The sequence below is a fragment of the Meriones unguiculatus genome, chromosome 15, assembly GCF_030254825.1.
Source record: "Meriones unguiculatus strain TT.TT164.6M chromosome 15, Bangor_MerUng_6.1, whole genome shotgun sequence".
Taxonomy (NCBI): domain Eukaryota; kingdom Metazoa; phylum Chordata; class Mammalia; order Rodentia; family Muridae; genus Meriones; species Meriones unguiculatus.
The window spans coordinates 38477269-38494618 of NC_083362.1; the positions used below are offsets into that span (position 1 = coordinate 38477269).

At 37.9% G+C, this 17350-nt stretch overlaps 1 long non-coding RNA gene across 1 annotated transcript in view; it reads left to right on the plus strand.

Moving 5' to 3' along the window:
• The window catches only part of LOC132647972 (uncharacterized), a 167283-nt gene extending 154204 nt beyond the window's left edge, over window positions 1-13079 (plus strand). Inside the window, exons 2-3 of the long non-coding RNA XR_009586297.1 lie at window positions 10190-10609; window positions 12868-13079. This is a non-coding gene — a long non-coding RNA (uncharacterized LOC132647972). The remainder of the gene's footprint in view (window positions 1-10189; window positions 10610-12867) is intronic.
• The last annotated feature ends 4271 nt before the right edge of the window (window positions 13080-17350 follow it).

Here is a 17350-nt window from a genome sequence, read left to right on the forward strand (position 1 = left end):
TTTGGCGTCTTGGCTACATTAAAATAGACATTGAGTAACTACATCCTAGCCAAAGCAGGGCTTCCAAAGCTCCAACAGTACAGCACTGCATAAGGGCAGGGCTGGAGGATACAGAGGAACACTCTGCAGAGTCCGCATTACAAACACTTTTCATGGACTTCCCTTAAGAACAGTGTGGCCCTTGTCAAGTTCTCTCTTGTCACAGCACTTCTATATTTGAGGATGATTATACAATATTCATGCTAAACTTCTAATATTTGAGGAAGATTATGCAATGTTCATGCTAAACATATGTTTCCTTTGCCATCCAATTTTGTCTCTGACTGGAGTTAGACCACAAGAAAGCGATGTAGCAAGATCATATGTGGTATTTTCTATACTCACCATTTTACCTGTGTCTCCCAATGAAAGGTTTCTTCTGCCTGAACTACAATTATATAATATGTAAACCATTTTATGGCAGTTACCTCAGTGGAAAAATAAAATAAGCTGCGCTTTCTGAAATATAAAAATAAACAAGGCACATATCTTAGAAACAGGGTTTAGATATTGGTTAAGCAGAGATTAATTTAAGGTAGAGAGCTTGCGATCAGGTATACGAGGTAAGCCTCATGAAAAAGAATATGCATGATAAAGAATGTGCTCAGTGAATGTTACATATAATACAGTTAGAGTCTATTATGGCATATCAAAAGATAAAAACATGAAAATCATATTTGACAGAAGTAAGACAAAACAGGAAAAACTCTCTGAATGATATTTTTGGAAGTGGGAAGCAGTAGTGCTTTATACATACATATAATTAAGTGTTGCTGTCAGAATACAGGGTAGTGATGCTCAAACTAAGATCTGTATTTATGACCACTATGTGCACATCCAAAGAGTGACCTGCAACAGAGTTAATAAACACTTGATACAGAATTGTCTAAGGTAATTGTCACGCAAGTGCAAATTAGCAAATGTTATATATTATGACAAGGGAAATAATAATGTTGATACAAAGAAATAACAGGAATTGAAGACAAAGAAAGCACAGTAAAAATGTGAGTGAAAGTGTGTGTATATAAAAAATGTCATTATGAAGCTTATTAGTTTGTTCAATTAATGTAAACTAATAAAAGTCACCCAAGGACAAAAAAGAAAATACTGTTCCTGTCATGTAATTTTACTTAAGGGAAAGTTATTAGTAAAAATTTAAAATACTGCAATTAACACAAATTTGCAATAAGAAAATTGCTAAATAAATTACATGCAGGTCATAATAAAACAATATATATATACATACAAAATATGGAAATATTAAATTTCTTTTATTTACCCAGTGATCCCTTGGTACTTTTCGCTCTCTCTGTTTATTTTTTGTTATATATTAACTAAAAATAGTTAATTTCTGTATATTTAATTCATATATTATTAATGAAAGTGCATAACGGTACAGAATATACTAGAAATTACAAGTCCACATGCAGGGAAAATACACTTGAAGAGAAAAAAAATGACTGTTGCTGTCAAATACTTTAGCACAATTCTTTGTTAGTAGACTTATCATTCAAACAGTTTTAAAATATCCTTTCAAAAGAAGGATATGGACCTATATAAAGAAAGAAATCACCTGTTTTAAGGGGTAAACGGCATTTGTTAAATGAAATAATTCCCCTTTCTTAATAATGGTTCTGAAACAATGTGTGTTTGCAGCAGTAATATCTATGTGTGTGTGGTAGTTACAGCACATGTGAACATGAAATAATATCTTGAGCATCATCTGAGATGGTAGATGGGGAGAAGCCACGGAGAAATTGTGGAAAGTTACTCATGTTACACAGCAGGTGTGCATTTACCTCAACCTGCGAAGTCTTAACTACACACACACATGTATATGTGTGTATAAGTATATGTACTTACTCTGTAGAAGTGCTGACAGGTAGCTGCAGAGCTAGCTGTGCCCAAAGCTCCAGTTCACTCCATGGCATTTATGATTTTGCGCATGACAGCTGTTTATCAAGCCCATGTTTCATCCCGTTGTTCCTGGGAGCCAGAGACTGATACTCAGCTAAAACATTTGTACATCTAAGGAAGGAAGGAAAGTTCCCATCGTTCAGTTGTTATGGAGAAGATCTGAAGGGGCTTTAGCTCCTGAGCTGCATCACACTATTACTGTCTCACACCTTGTTAAAAGTCACATACACAGGGAACACTGCTGTATTCCTTAGCATAAATTTATTTCCATTGGAGGATACCCTCCAGATAATTTTGGCACTGTCTGAGGGTATGAGCCAGTTCACACCCAAGAGTTTATGCTTACTAAATGCTGCCACAATTGAAAACATTTATCATCTTATAAAGTCCAGATTTCAAATATGGTATTCAAACTGTGATTCTTCCAGCACTTACTTTTCCATCATTAGTTAGGAAACAATAAGAATTACAAACATTATAGTATAGATTTTAAATATTATTGGGTATGACACTTGAGCAGTTTTTCGGTCTTGATTTTTAAGTAGACCCACTACTGCAATAAGAAAGGCTTGGATATCCTTCTCACCACCCAAGGGAGAGCTGGCTGTAGGCGATAATGTGCGTGGGCTTTGTGAGAGGGAAAATGAATTGACTGAGAAACAGTTCTCTGGATTTCTCATCTGAAAGTTTATGTAGTCATTTATCTTCTCAAGGATATTCACATAACCAACAGCCTGGGAAATAAATCTTCCCATGGAGAGTAAGGTAGACGTTTTTCATGATGAGCACAATAAAGATAATGCCTCCCCAGGATAATGTCTCCCTCTGAGGCAATCTTACCTTAGGTTAGTGTCCTCTTTAAAAAGATGAGATTTCAGAGACAGTCCCTGTTCCTATTACAATGAAACCCACTTGGACACTGAACTGCCATGGGCTACATCTGTGCAGGGGTCTTAGGTTATCTCTATGCATAGTCCTTGGTTAGAGAACCAGTCTCAGGAAAGACCCCTGTGCTCAGATTATTTGGTTCTGTTGCTCTCCTTGTGGAGTTCCTGTCCTCTCCAGATCTTACTGTTTCCGACTTTTTTGCTAAGATTCCCTGCACTCTGCCCAAAGGTTGCCCATAAATTTCAGCATCTGCATTGATAGTCTGCAGGGCAGAGATTTTCAGAGATCCTCTGTGTCAGGCTCCTGACTTGTTCCCTCTTTTCTCCTTCTTCTGATGTCCCCCTGAGGGGGAAAGAAGCATTACCAGGCCACAGAAGAAGACAATGCAGCCACTCCTGGTGAGACCTAATTGACTAGGATCAGAAGGAAGAAAAAGAAGACCTCCCCTATCAGTGGACTTGGGGAAGGGCATGCATGCAGAGGGTGGAGGAAGGGAGGAACAGGGACAGGTGGAGGGAGGGAACCACAGGGGGGATGCAAAGTGAATAAAGTGTAATTAATAAAGAATTAAAAAAAACATAAAAAAGATGAGCTTTCCCCAAATTTGTGTTTCCCAACTGTGTGCACAGCATTCACCAAGGCTGCTAAATGTTGCCTGTGGGGATTTTGTAGACAGAAAGTAGTGCCAATGTCACTGTGGTTCTCAAGATGTTTGAGCTGCTGTGAGCATGAATACACCCTCTATATCCCAGAACTCTGTGCTCATCTGTGTCGTGTTCATAGCAGCCCATTTGCCAGGTAACAGGATAAAGTCTCAGGACACTTGGGAAGTTATCCACAGTGTTTATGGTTTAGAATGTTAATATTTCTTAACTTTAATTATTTTTAACCTGGACTATCTTGTGCTGAATATCCCCAGGAGTTTTAGCTTCAGCATGTCCAGTGTTAAACAACTGGGATTCACTTGTGCTTCTGAAAACCATTTTTCTTCAAGTGTTTTTATTCTAGAAGCTTTGGTAGTAGGCTACACAGAGAAGAGTAATGCATTACAAAGAGTAATTCATTAGAATTACTGATGTCCACATCTAGTCAACTTAAGCCTTTTTTCTGCCACTGCATCTATACCAACCCTCACCATTATTTATTTCTTGTATTCCTCCGATTGATTCTCAACCCAAAAAGGCCTTCATAGAAGTAGACTAATTATGTCCCCTCTGCATCTGTTGACGTTTAAGGATGATTAGGTAAAATCCAAGCAGGTAACGTGGCTTTCAGTATTTCCACACATCACTTTTAGACCCAGTCTCATTCCTTGTTCATTTCCTTCATGGATTCCATATTTCAGCAGGAAAACATGCTTTTGTTGGTGTAGATTTTGTGTGTGTTGTTGTTGTTGTTGTTGTTGTGTGTGTGTGTGTGTGTGTGTGTGTGTAATATAGTATAGAATAGTATGGTATGGTATCCAGTAGATGTGTGAGAGTATGTGGGTGTTGTTGCTTGCCTGTGTAAGCATACGTGAGGGCCAGAAAATGAGCCTGGGATGTCTTCTTCAAAAACTTTTCTTTATTTCTTGAGACTGCGTTTCTAGGTGAACCAGGAGTTCCACATTTCGGTGAGATGTGTTCCGTTTGCAAACCTTTGGCATTTGCCTGTCACTGCCTCTAAGTACTGGGGTTACAGACAGGCCCAGAATTTCCAGCCTTTTGCATGGATGCTGGGAATGGAATTCAAGCCCTCGCACTTGTGCAAAACAGTGATTCACCCACTTTACTGTCTCTCTGAAAAGGAAAATTTTAAATTATTTTTAATGACTGCATTGTTTCACTTTACCAATAATCAATCACTCAATGTGCTTCTCTCTTTGCTAGAAAAATACTTAGGCATTTATTTGTTTGTTTATAACAATTTATTCACTTTGTATCCTGGCTGTAGCACCCTCAGTCACCTCCTCTCAGTCCGACCTTCACCCCCTCTTCCCTCTTCTCCTCCTATGCCCCTACCCAAGTCCACTGATAGGGAAGGACCTCCTCTCCTACTATCTGACCCTAGCCTGTCAGGTCTCATCAGGACTGGTTATAGCATCTTCCCCTGTGGCTTGGCAAGGCTGCTTTCCCATGGGGAGATGATCAAAGAGCCAGGGACTGAGTCCATGTTAGAGATTGCTCCTGCTCCCCTTACTAGGAAACCCACATGGAGACTGAACTGCCTACGGGCTACATCTGAGCAGGGGTATAGGTCTTTTCCATGCATGATCCTTGGTTGCTGCATCCATCTCTGTAGGCCTCCTGGGCCCAGACATTTTGGTTCTGTTTGTCTTCTTGTGAAGCTCCTATCCCCTCCAGGTCTTTCTATTTCCTCCTTCTTCCATAAGATTTCCTGTACTCTGCCCAAAGTCTAGCTATGTGTCTCAGCATCTGCTTAGGTACACTGATAGGTAGGTACTTTCAGAAGCCCTCTGTAGTAGATTCCTGTCCCATTCCTTGTCTTTTCCTACTTCTGATGTCTATCCTGTTTGCCATTCTGAATGAGGATTAAGCATCATCCCTAGGGTTCTCCTAGTTGTTTAGCTTCTTCAGGACTGCCCAGCCTTTAAGTTTCTGAATGTGACTCAGACAACATAGGAATACATAGAAGACTCCTCTCCTCAGTAAACAAGATGAGTAGGTAATGTCAGTAGAACCTACCTAAAAACATTCTGAATATTTAGGAGAATATAAAGACATTTATATTCTCCTAACCTGTAGCACATAAAATCTTAAACACAGCAATCAAATACTGGGAAGGTAGCTCAGCAGGATAGAGCATGAGCTACTAGGGCAAAGAACCTGAGTTCAGTTCTCCGTATCCACAGAGGCAACTTACTACTGCCTGTAACTCCAACTTTCAAGGAGCTGTTGCCTCTGGCTTCCATGGACATGGTCTCTCTCTCTCTCTCTCTCTCTCTCTCTCTCTCTCTCTTACACACACATACATGAACACACACTTAGAATAATAAAAGTAAATATTAAACATACAATAACACTAATATAAGAAAGTAAGGTAAGCATTAGTGTGTAAGCATGAGTAGCATAACATGAATTCCTAGGTATAATGAAATGGTATAATTCACCTGAAGAAAAATATAGAACTAAAATGTGTAAATTCGTTAATAGTTAGAGCCAATGTCATTTAAAAAACAAATAATTCAGTACTTAGTAGGCTGTTTTTCCTCAAGGTCCCCCCTCTCCCTCTGGCTCTCACACTCTGCTACGAAGTTCTCTGAACCACAAGAAAAGGAAATTTATAGTGATATCCCATTTAGGGCTGAGTGTTCTAGGGCTCTCACTCTCTACATTGTCTGATTCTGGGTCTCTGTTTTTATTCCCATCTGCTGCAGAAGAACTTTCTCTAAGGAAGGCTGAGAAAGGGACTGATCTATGAGGACAGCAGAATGTAGTGAGGTTTTATTGCTACATTCTTTTAGGAGAGTGTTGTTTGGTTTTCTCCTAGTGTCTAGTCTAGTCTCTGTTTTGGATCAGTCAAAGAACAAAAAACAAACACAATGGCATCTATTGAGGTTCTTGTTTCATAATGATGTGTGTCAGGGCATCATTTATTTTTTAACCTTACAGGTCCTTTTCATATATATTATGACTTTCAGTTTCGCTTTTATGGCCTTCCTGTGTGGACAAAAATGTGTGTCTCTGCATCTACATGTGTTTCTTATACCTTTTCTTTTGTCTCTTATCCTTCTGTTTATTTTTGTCCCATTGTCATTTGTTTTTAAACTTACTTTATTAATATTCTTTAGATGGATGTTTGTTTTCTAAAGAGAGTCAGAAAGGGTGAGGATCTAGTTGGGACAAGAATTATTGAGGAAGATTTAGGTGAGGGACCATGATTAGAAAATGTATGAAAAAAAATTTGTTTTCAATAAAATGAAAAATAAGTCTGTACTACTAAGAAGAATAAAACAATAATTCTAATTAGCAACATTAAACAATATTTTGTTATAAAACAGTTATAAAGATCTTTTATTTAACATTTTTTATTCAGGGATTGGACCTAGTTTTTCCACACGTATTGTTTATCTGATTTTCACAACAGTCAATGAATGGATATTATTAGAAATACATTTTTCAGATGATGTAGGGACTAGCATTTGCACATTTTTCACTCGCTTAAAGGCTCAGAGAAAAATGTACCCAAACAAAGTCTCGTTTTCTAATTACATAACAAGGTTCTTTACTCTGTAACCCTAACTGAGTGAACAGAATAGAGTTATGTGGATATAATGCAAGCGTTAGTGCCTGGTTGAAATCCTAATAGCATTTCCTCTTGGATGTTCGTTATCATGCAAGAGATCCACGAACTCATACATCTATATAAAGGAAGACTCCAGAAGAGGTGTTTACTTTTTTATATTATAACTAGAGAATTGGGATTGATTCTTTACTCTGTGAAACTCCTGAGACTTTTCCCCACAATGCCTAACAACATTTTCTCATAAGACTTGTCAGAGGGAAAATTAAATCAGATCAAATTACATATTAAGTTCACAGAAATATGTTCTCATGAATTACTAGAAAACTAACACATGTGATTAGATTGTCATGTACTATATTGTTTTGGACATATCAATTCATGACCTTCACATCTATTAAAGCTACAGGAAACTCTCTAATGAGTGACACTGCACACTATCATTAGTCAGACACTCTGTCCAGCTAGAGCCATAACCTTGCTGATTTGCAACACATATTTTTCAAAGTCTTTGTATTCTGGCTCTATCCTCTGTGGAAAAAAAGTAAAATATCAATTGCTATAAATTTTCATAATATATGTTGTGAGGACCTTTGAGCTAATAAAAACAAAGGTACATATGTCCACGATATATTGTTCTGGTTGGAGAATCTTGCTAAAAATATGTGTGTATAATTTCTCATTTTATTTAAAGCTCTTAAAATATCATGCACTACACTATTATCTTAATTGTAGACTGTAATAAAAAGCTTTAGAGAAAGTAATGAGTTCAGGCTGGCATTTTGTAAAATATTATATCATAATCAATATTTTTAAGATTAGGTTAAACAAAACAACTCACACTTGCCCTAAAGATTTCTAAATGGCTTAGTATTGATTTTTCAATTTTTGATGTCCTTGTGCTTTTAGATATTAGAAATAATTTTGTGTAAATAAATGACTTAATAATCTGTGCATACCCTTCCACTTACTGGACTCATTTTGAAAGAACACAAGATCATTAAGTGGCATGCTGTTATATTACAACACAATAAAATAGTTTAATTATTCACTGAATGTCATGTAGGGGTGCACCGCATAGTAAGGAATCTGAATCTAAAGAAGGATCTGGCAAGTAGAGTTTATATAAGTCTGTGAAGTATTGCCATATATTAAGAGGAGTTTGTGAGCACACATGACTAATAAGCATGCTCCAAGACTGAGTCTCTCCAACACCTAAGCTAAAGAATTCTCTATTTAGAAGTCTAAACTTTTAAAGTGATTGTACAAGTTTACATTCCTCCCACCAATGGAAGAGGTTTCCCCTTTCTCCACATCCTCTCCAGCATGTGTTGTCACTTGAGTTTCTTATCTAGCCATTCTGATGGGTATAAGGTGAAATCTCAGGGTTGTTTTGACTTTCCTTTCCCAGGTGACTAAGAATGTTGAGCATTTCTTTACGTGTTTCTCTGCAATTCATTATTTCTTATTGAGAATTCTCTTTTTATCTCTGTGCCCTATTTTTTAATTGGATTGCTTGTTTTCTTGCTTTTTAACTTCTTGAGTTCTGTAAAGCCACCGAGAAGGCTCACTGTATAAAAACAATTCCCAAGCAAAACTGTTGATAGGAGTTAAAGTCCCTAAATTGAAAAGTGGAAAGTGAGAAGTAGCACAGGAAGTTGTTTTCTGATATCCATGCTTGCACGGGGGTATGCAAACCTACACACACCATGCACTCATGTACAATAACCATACAAATATAAATATTATAGTTCTATGAAACTCTTCCATAGGTTTGTACCAGCTCTAGTTTTCACATGTAAGAACTGAATTTTAATTGTTCTTTCACAGGATTCACATTTGTCTTGTTTTTTCAATATTGTCCCCAGATTTAGCTGGAGTGTAACTTAAATGTTTATATTTTTTTCTTGTAATTAATCTAACAACATTTTATGTGTAATTTCTAATCAGGCTAGGATTTTCAAGTTGTTATCTCTATGTCTGTGTCTATCTGTGGTCTAAAATTATTTGCCCAAAAGGCCTGTGCTGGAGTGTAACCACAGCGTGGATTTGTTCATGCTTGGTATCCACTCCTACTTTCTGTTTCACCTTCTCTCATTCTCTTTGCATCTTGAAATCTTTGACATCATGGAGCTCTTGACTGAACAGTTTTTGTTTTTTTTTTTTTTTTTCATGAACTGGATGGGAAAAAATTCTCTCTCCTTTCTCCTTGGAAAATCATACTTTTGAAGTTCCTGGGAAATATTATTGTTTTTTTCATTAAGTATTTTTATTTTATTAATTACAGTTTATTCAATTTGTATCCCCCCCATAGCTCCCTCCCTCCTCCACTCCCAATCCTTCCCTCCCCTTCTCCACCCCTGTCCCTCTCCCAGTCCACTAATAGGGGAGGTCCTCCTCCCTTTCCCTCTGATCCTAGTCTATCAGGTCTCATCAGTAGTGGCTGCATTGTCTTCTTCTGTAACCTGGTAAGGCTGCTCCCCCCTCTGGGGGAGGTGATCAAAGAGCAGGCCAATCAGCTCCTGTCAGAGACAGTCTCTGTCCTAAATACTGAGGAGGTCATTTGGACACTGAACTGCCATAGGCTACCTCTGTGCAGGGGTTCCAGGCCATCTTGATGAGTGGTCCTTGGCTGGAGTATCAGAAAAGACCCATGTGCCCAGACTTTTTGGATCTGTTGCTGTCCTTGTGGAGCTCCTGTCCTCTCCAGGTCTTACTGTCTCCCACTTCTTTCATAAGATTCCCTACACTCTGCCCAAAGTTTGGCTATGAGTCTCAGAATCTGCCTTGATACGCTGCAGGGTAGAGCCTTTCAGAGGCCCTTTGTGCTAGGCTCCTGTCCTGTTCCTTGTTTTCTCTCTCCTCTGATGTCCATCCTCTTTGCCTTTCTGAATGGGGATTGAACATCTTAGCCAGAGTCCTCCTTCCTGATTAGCTTCCTTAGGAGTACAGATTTTAGTATATTTATCCTATATTATATGTCTAATATGTACAATGAGTGAGTATATACCCTATGTGTCATTCTGCTTCTGGGATACCTCACTCAGGATGATCTTTTCCAGTTCCCACCATACAAATTTCATGATTTCCTTGTTTCCAACAGCTCAAGCTCTAAGACCAACAATCAAAAAATGGGACCTCATGAAACTGAAAAGCTTCTGTAAAGCAAAGGACACTGTCCTCAAAACAAAACGACTGTCTACAGATTGGGAAAACATCTTCACCAACCCTATATCTGACAGTGGGCTAATATCAAGTATATAAAAAGAACTCCAGAAATTAAACAGCAACAAATCGAGTAATCCAATTAAAAATGGAGTACAGAGCTAAACAGAGAATTCTCAATAGAGGAATATCGAATGGCAGAGAAACACTTAAAGAAATGTTCAACGTCCTTAGTCATCAGGGAAATGCAAATCAAAAGATTTCACCTTACACCCGTCAGAATGGCTAAGATGAATAACCCAAGTGACAACACATGCTGGAGATGATGTGGAGAAAGGGGAACCCTCTTCCACTGCTGGTGAGAATGTAAACTTATACAACCACTTTGGAAATCAATCTGGTGCTATCTCAGACAATTAAGAATAGCGCTTCCTCAAGATCCAGTTATACCACTCCTAGGCATATATCCAAAAGACGCTCAAGTATACAAGGACATCTGCTCAACCTTGTTTGTAGCAGCTTTATTTGTAAAGCAGCTTTATTTGTTTCCAGCCAGAAGCTGGAAACAGCCCAGATGCCCCTCAGTTGGATACAGAAATTGTGGTACATCTACACAATGGAATAATACCCAGCGATAAAAACAAGGAAATATTATTTTTAATCTTATTAAATTTGAAATAATTATTACTTAGATTTAAAAAAGTAATTATGATAAAAGATCTGCCAATCCTTTTTTATTTTAATTAAAAAATGACTTGTTTGGTGTTAATCCTGAATATTACCAGTCAGTCAGTCCCAAATGGTGTCACAAAGGAAGAGATATTAAAGTCAATAATGTCAATAAATACCAAGGTGTTTCTGCTTCACTGCAATAGTTTTGTACTAGAAACTATTTGCACTCTGCAGCCTCCCCTGTCTAACAGAAAAAGGATTTCAAGTTTATTTCCACACTTTGTTAAAGTTTCTGTTGTCAAGTTTTTCTCTTTAATGAAAAAAATCACATATTTCTAAAGTGATAGTTTGCAGTTCTTCTTTGGGGAACAGGAGTCTGTGAAAGATTTTATCAATATTTATGGCCATGTTCTTTGTTGAATTTCTCTTTTCTGAATTCAGTTCTAGAAAATGTGGGCTAGAGACATACATAAATTTTATAAAAAGCAGTAAATTCATATTCACAAGTAAAATCATATCTTTGTCCAAAGAGCTCATTTTTCCTTGTCATAAGTTTTGTACTGCGTAACATCTTTTCTCCATCAGCTAAGTAAATGAGCTTTCTCCCCAGTTGTGTTTGGCTATTCTAGTTTCTCTTGCACATTCTTTTTAAATAAAGAGAGAAATATCCTTTTGTCAAATTAAACAGTTTTTTGTGCTTGGCTCAGTATCTCCAATTAGTTCATTTCTACAGTAGTACTTTCTGTCTGGGGAGTGGTGCTGCCCAAAGTCCATTGTATCTTCCCCCATCAATGAACCTAATTAAGACAATACCTCACACAACAGGCTAGCCCAGTAAAGTCATTCGGTCACTGAAACACGCTCCCCAGGACGAATAAAGACCACTATCACACTACTCATTTTTCTCAGGATTGCTTCAGTTATTACTGATTCTATTTCCAAAGTCTTTTAGAGTTGACCCATCCATTTATGATAATAGTGTTATAGAAATTTAAAACTTTTAATGTAATTTTATGTTTTAAAAAAGAGGAAGACAATGCAGCCACTCCAGATGAGACCTGATAGACTAAGATCAGAAGGAAGGGGAGAAGGACCTCCCCTGTCAGTGGACCTGAGGAGGTATATGGGTGGAGAAGGGGGAGGGAGGGTGAGGTTGAGAGGGGAGGAGAGAGGGAGCTACAGGGGGGATACAACGTGAATAAACTGTAATTAATAAAAATAAAAATGTTTTAAAAAAGTAAGTTATCAGATACATCTCTATTCCTGCTTCTGCAAATCTTCTCCCATCGTTCTACCTGTATCTCCTATCAGCTTGATGTGCTTTTTTATTTTTAAATTTACTGAGTCTGTTTAGTGCTGCTAGTGTTTGCATGAGTGTAACCCATCTCCTGTAATGTTGGGAGTAATCAGGACAGTATATGCACAGCTTAAATCTGTCTCCTGTAGTGTAGGGAGTCATCAGGGACTCTACCTTTCAAGGAAACTGACTTTCCTTTCTTCGGAGTCATCAGTTGCCAAAGCTTTCCAGACAGGGGTAGGATTTCATAACACCATCCCTTTGTCAAGTTAATCTTGAGCAGGTGTTCTGCATGTAGTCACATCTGTGTGAGTTCATGTGTGTGGCAGTACTCTCATCTCAGAAACCCCTGTTATGCTGTAGTCATGTAACAGTGCTTGTGTTTGACAGTCTGTCTTCTCTTTTTCCTGATAATCCCTGAAATTTTTGAGGGGAATGACAAATACATTACATTTGGAACTGAGCACTCTGCAACCTCTTATTCCCTGCATTATGCATTGTGTTTGTATTGTTATTTCCTCAAAAAGAAGCATTTCTGGTAACAGTCTATAAATACATTCATCTATAATTATAAAGATAAGTATAGAGTAAGCAATTTAACATTTCCATTTATCAAATGTTAATAGTTTGTTTTTTTTTTCCCCTAGAGCCCGTGATATCACCAGGCATGTGTTCTTGTCATAGTTAATGCATAAGGTCTATCTCATGGAGCAGGTCTAAGTCCAATTACTGTACCTGAAGGGAGCCGCAATGGAATAAAGATTGGATGGAAACATAGACATATTTACAAACAAACAAACAAACAAAACACTGTGGGGTCTTGTGGATCTAATGGAGAGGCACCAACTGTGCAAGAGCTGGGAACCTCATTCCTTTTACTATGTAGAGTACAGAAGGAAGGACTTGCTAGTCTTGGTACAAGATCTCTGAAGGTAAGTAGTCTTTGATGGAAGGATTTTGGAAAGAGGACTTCAGATCCCCTGGAACTCTGAGCTACAAAGGGTCCTGAGCAGCCATGCGGTTGCTAGGAACTGAACTCTGGTTTTCTGGAATACAAATAAGTGCTCTTAACCACTGAATTATTCTGTGGGACCTCCTTTAATTTCTTTAGTGCCATACTCTTCATTCTAATGTATAAAGCTCTGTTTGTGCACACTTTGTAGTTATTATTACTGATTTTTAATTTCATTCTACTGTGTTCTGAGTATATATAAGAAGTTATTTTTTTTAAAGTGTTGTAAGACTTGCTGTTCTCTTCATATAAGATCTGTTTCATATAGTGTTTGATTCACTGAGGAAAAGAATATCTAGTAGCTGTTTAATGGGACAGGATCTCTAGATTACTTAAGTATATTAATAGATATTTTAATTAATTTGCAGTATCATTAAGTACACTGCTACACGGTATAATTTAATAATGACCTTTTTGATTATTTGTCTTGATAAACAGTCTATTGATGATAATGGTAAAATGAAGTCGTTTTCTTGATAAGAGGTAAAGGTTACATTTATCTGGATATAAGGACAACTAATTAGGGTGTAGTTAGGGATTATGGTTTTAAAAATAGTGATTATTGGTTATCTTCGAAGATCCATAACTTCGCTAGCCCTGTGTAGTTGGATTTCTTTTTCAGAACCTGAAAGAATTTTTATTTTGGTGGGTGGGTCATAAGTCCAACGTCTAGTCTATTTCCAGGACCAGTCCTGCCTACCCCTGAACTGTATGCTCCTCCCATTTCATATCCATCTTCTCCACCCAGACAGATCCTACACATCCTTCTGCAGGATATAGCCAGGAGAATATCCACATTATTCTCTCCTGCAAGCACGCTTTAAAACATACCGGGCGTAACCTTGTTCGGACATCTAATTCCCTGGCCAAATCTGCCCAGGCCTGTACAGATACAACTTAACTCTAGGTTATGTTTAAGGATGGTAGTTACTAGGTTAATATAAAACATTCCTACATTTTTAAGAAATTATCTCTAACTATAGTCACCAGGTACCCAAGTACCAGGGCTTAGGACATGTAGACAGCATCTTTGAGACCAGAGCATAGACTGTTCTCCTCCTTAAATCCTGTATGTAAATAAATGCATTCAGACAAATCTTCTAGTTCCAGAATGAGCAATGCTTCTTTTTTTTTAATTTATTTTTTTGCATATTTTTAATTTGTTTAATTATTACAATTTATTCACTTTGTGTCCCAGCCAAACTCCCCTCCCTTAGTCCCTCTCAAACCTACGCTCCCTCCCTCTTCTCCTCCCATAGTGTACTAATAGGGGAGGTCCTCCTCCCCTTCTATCTGACCCTAACCTATCAAGTCTCTTCAGGACTGGCTGCATCATTTTCCTCTGCGGCCTGGTAAGGCTGCAACCCCCAGGGAGAGGTAATCAAAGAGCCTGCCACTGAGTTCATGTCAGAGACAGCCCCTGCTCCTTTAACTAGGGAACCTACTTGGACACTGAGCTGCCATGGGGTACATCCGTGCAGGGGTTTGAGGTTATCTCCGTGCATTGCATGGTCCTTGGTTAACACCAGGAGTTGTTTTTTTTTTTTTCCTTAACGTCCCTTCCTATGCTGACTCTGAATCCTTGCTAATAGTAAATAAGGATGGTTTCTTTTGTGACTGTACTGTAGACAGTTCTCATTTCAGAGTCTTTGTTTGTTTGTAATGGATTCTCTTCTTTGATGTATTAAAATATCTGTTTCAATTTTTTTCTTTTTTGGACTGTGGCAGAATTGCTTAATTTTAATTTCGATGAAAATAACTTGAAAAGATGGACAAAGAAAATACCTGTTTTAAAGCATCTTCTTTTTAATCAAGCCACATTTGCACAGAATAGCAAAGAAATGAGACATAGAAGAAGGGGTGATTTTTTTTCATGACATTTTCTGAATGAAATGTCCCCATTCATATCCCCTTCAAATAATTACAAATGATTGTAAGTTAGAGGACAAAGTGGCCTAAAGCTTGGGGGAGATTTACTTTGTGAATAAGTGTTGCACTGGCCCAGGTGAACCTCAAAAGCAGGAGCAAATAAACAAAACCTGACATTATCTTTACAATTTTCTAATGACTTGTTCTCACTCAAGTGCAACCTATCAAAGAATATGTAAGTTCTTTAAGAACCAAAGATTACATACAACCCCCCCATGTGTGTGAGTGTGTGTGTGTGTATGTGTGTGTGTGTGTTTGTGAAATTTGATGGTACAAGAGATACAGGTCAGTTGATAGAAGTCATGTTTTTGTTTGTTTGTTTCACCCAAGGTTATTTTTATATCACTTATATGGTGGCTTTTAGTTGTTTTTAACTTCCAGTTCCAGAGGATCTGAGACCCTTCTCTGTCCTCTCTTGACATCAGGAATACAAGTAATGCACATTTAGGCAAAACTTCCATGCACATAAAATGACATAAATTAAATTAAATAGCTTGGTTGATAAAGGTCAGAATTAGTATAAGTGACATGATAAATGGAAAGATTTGGATTATATTTTGGTGTTTCAAAGAAGGAAAATCCCAAGCATTCTATTTTACCAATAAGGACTCAGGAGCCATATGCTGGGGTGAAACCCTGCTAGCTCAGAGAGGCAGAGAAAGCAACCAGTTGAACTTCCTTCTCAGCTCAGGTCCTAATGGGAAAAAAAAAAAACAAAAAAACTAAAAGTTTCACTAGCTCAACTGACAGCCCAAGAGGAAAAGGCCAAAAAATCCCAGGCCAAAGGCTTGCTAGTTCAAAGCCCAAAAAGCCAGGGAGCTGAGGAGCTGAAGCCAAAGCTAAAGCCAGAGCTTGAGGTAAGAGCTTTTTCTTCTTCTCCATGCTGTCCTAAATATCCCCTAACTCACAGTCTCTCCTACTTCCTCTCTGCTGGTTTCTTGCTCTGCCTCTTGACCTAGTGCTAATTTTGTTAAATCCTGTGTACAGCAATTTCTTGGATTAAGATATATGCAAGGGCTGGCTGAACCACACCACAATCATCTGCTTACAATAAAAAAAGTTCTTGGATTAAAGGTGTGTGAAAAGAATCAACCAAGCCAAAAATTTGAGGTTCACAATGTGATCGTACATCTTGCAACAATACTCAGATATCATATTTTATTTGCAAATAGGAATTTTAGTTGTTATACACATACAATAGCAATATTTAGGTAGAGAAAAGTTGACTAGATGTGTTCAGCAGCACAACAAGCTTGGACTTCAGCCCCATAGAAGTATCCCCTTTAGCATATATCTTTAATACCAACAGAGGCATGCTCTTCTGCCACTGTCCAAAAAAGAAAAAGAATGAGTCTGATATTTTAATACATTGAAAAAGAGACTCCAGTACAAACATATGAAGACTCTGAAATGAGAACTGTCTGCAGTACAGTCCCAGATGAAGCCATCTTTACTTACTATTATCAAGGCTTCAGAGTCAGCATAGGAAGGAAAGCTAAAAAAAATGAAGTATTACTCATTCCAGAACTCGAAGACCTGTCTAAAAAGAGGAAAGTATTCATCTTTGGCACAAGCCTTTAATCAGGAAGCAGAAGCAACAGGATCTCTATGTTTTAGCCTGCCTGGTCTACATAGCAAATGTCATGACAGCAAGCACTACATAGATAAACACTGTCTATGAAAACTAAAAGCAAAATGTAAGAGAGAGGGAAAGAGAAAGACAGAGAGAAACAGAGAGAGCAGTGGGAGGAAGGGAAGGAGGGAGGGTGAATGGGAGGGAGAGAGGGAGAAAGCATGCAAGCAAACAAGCAAGCAAGCTTATAAGCTCTCAAGGAAGACTCTGGACAACAGTATGTTTTCTAAACAATTTCAAATAGTAAGAAATTATAATATGCAGTGGTTAGGTTTTGTCAGTTTTAGATAAACTAAGGTCACCTGAGAAATGGCAATCTCCATTAAGGAACTGTATGCTACATCAGAGAAGCCTGTGAGCATGTCTGGGTGTCATTTTCTAGAGCATATTGATACCATGAGAGTGGAGTGTTGATGTGATGGACATGAATGTATGGTTCTTATGCCTTTGGCTGAAGGGAGTGAGGTTGAGAAGTTTGGAATACTGGGCAGAAAAAGCCATTAAGCATTTAGATCCTAAAAAGTGTGGGAATTAAAAAAAATAATTATGAGAAAAG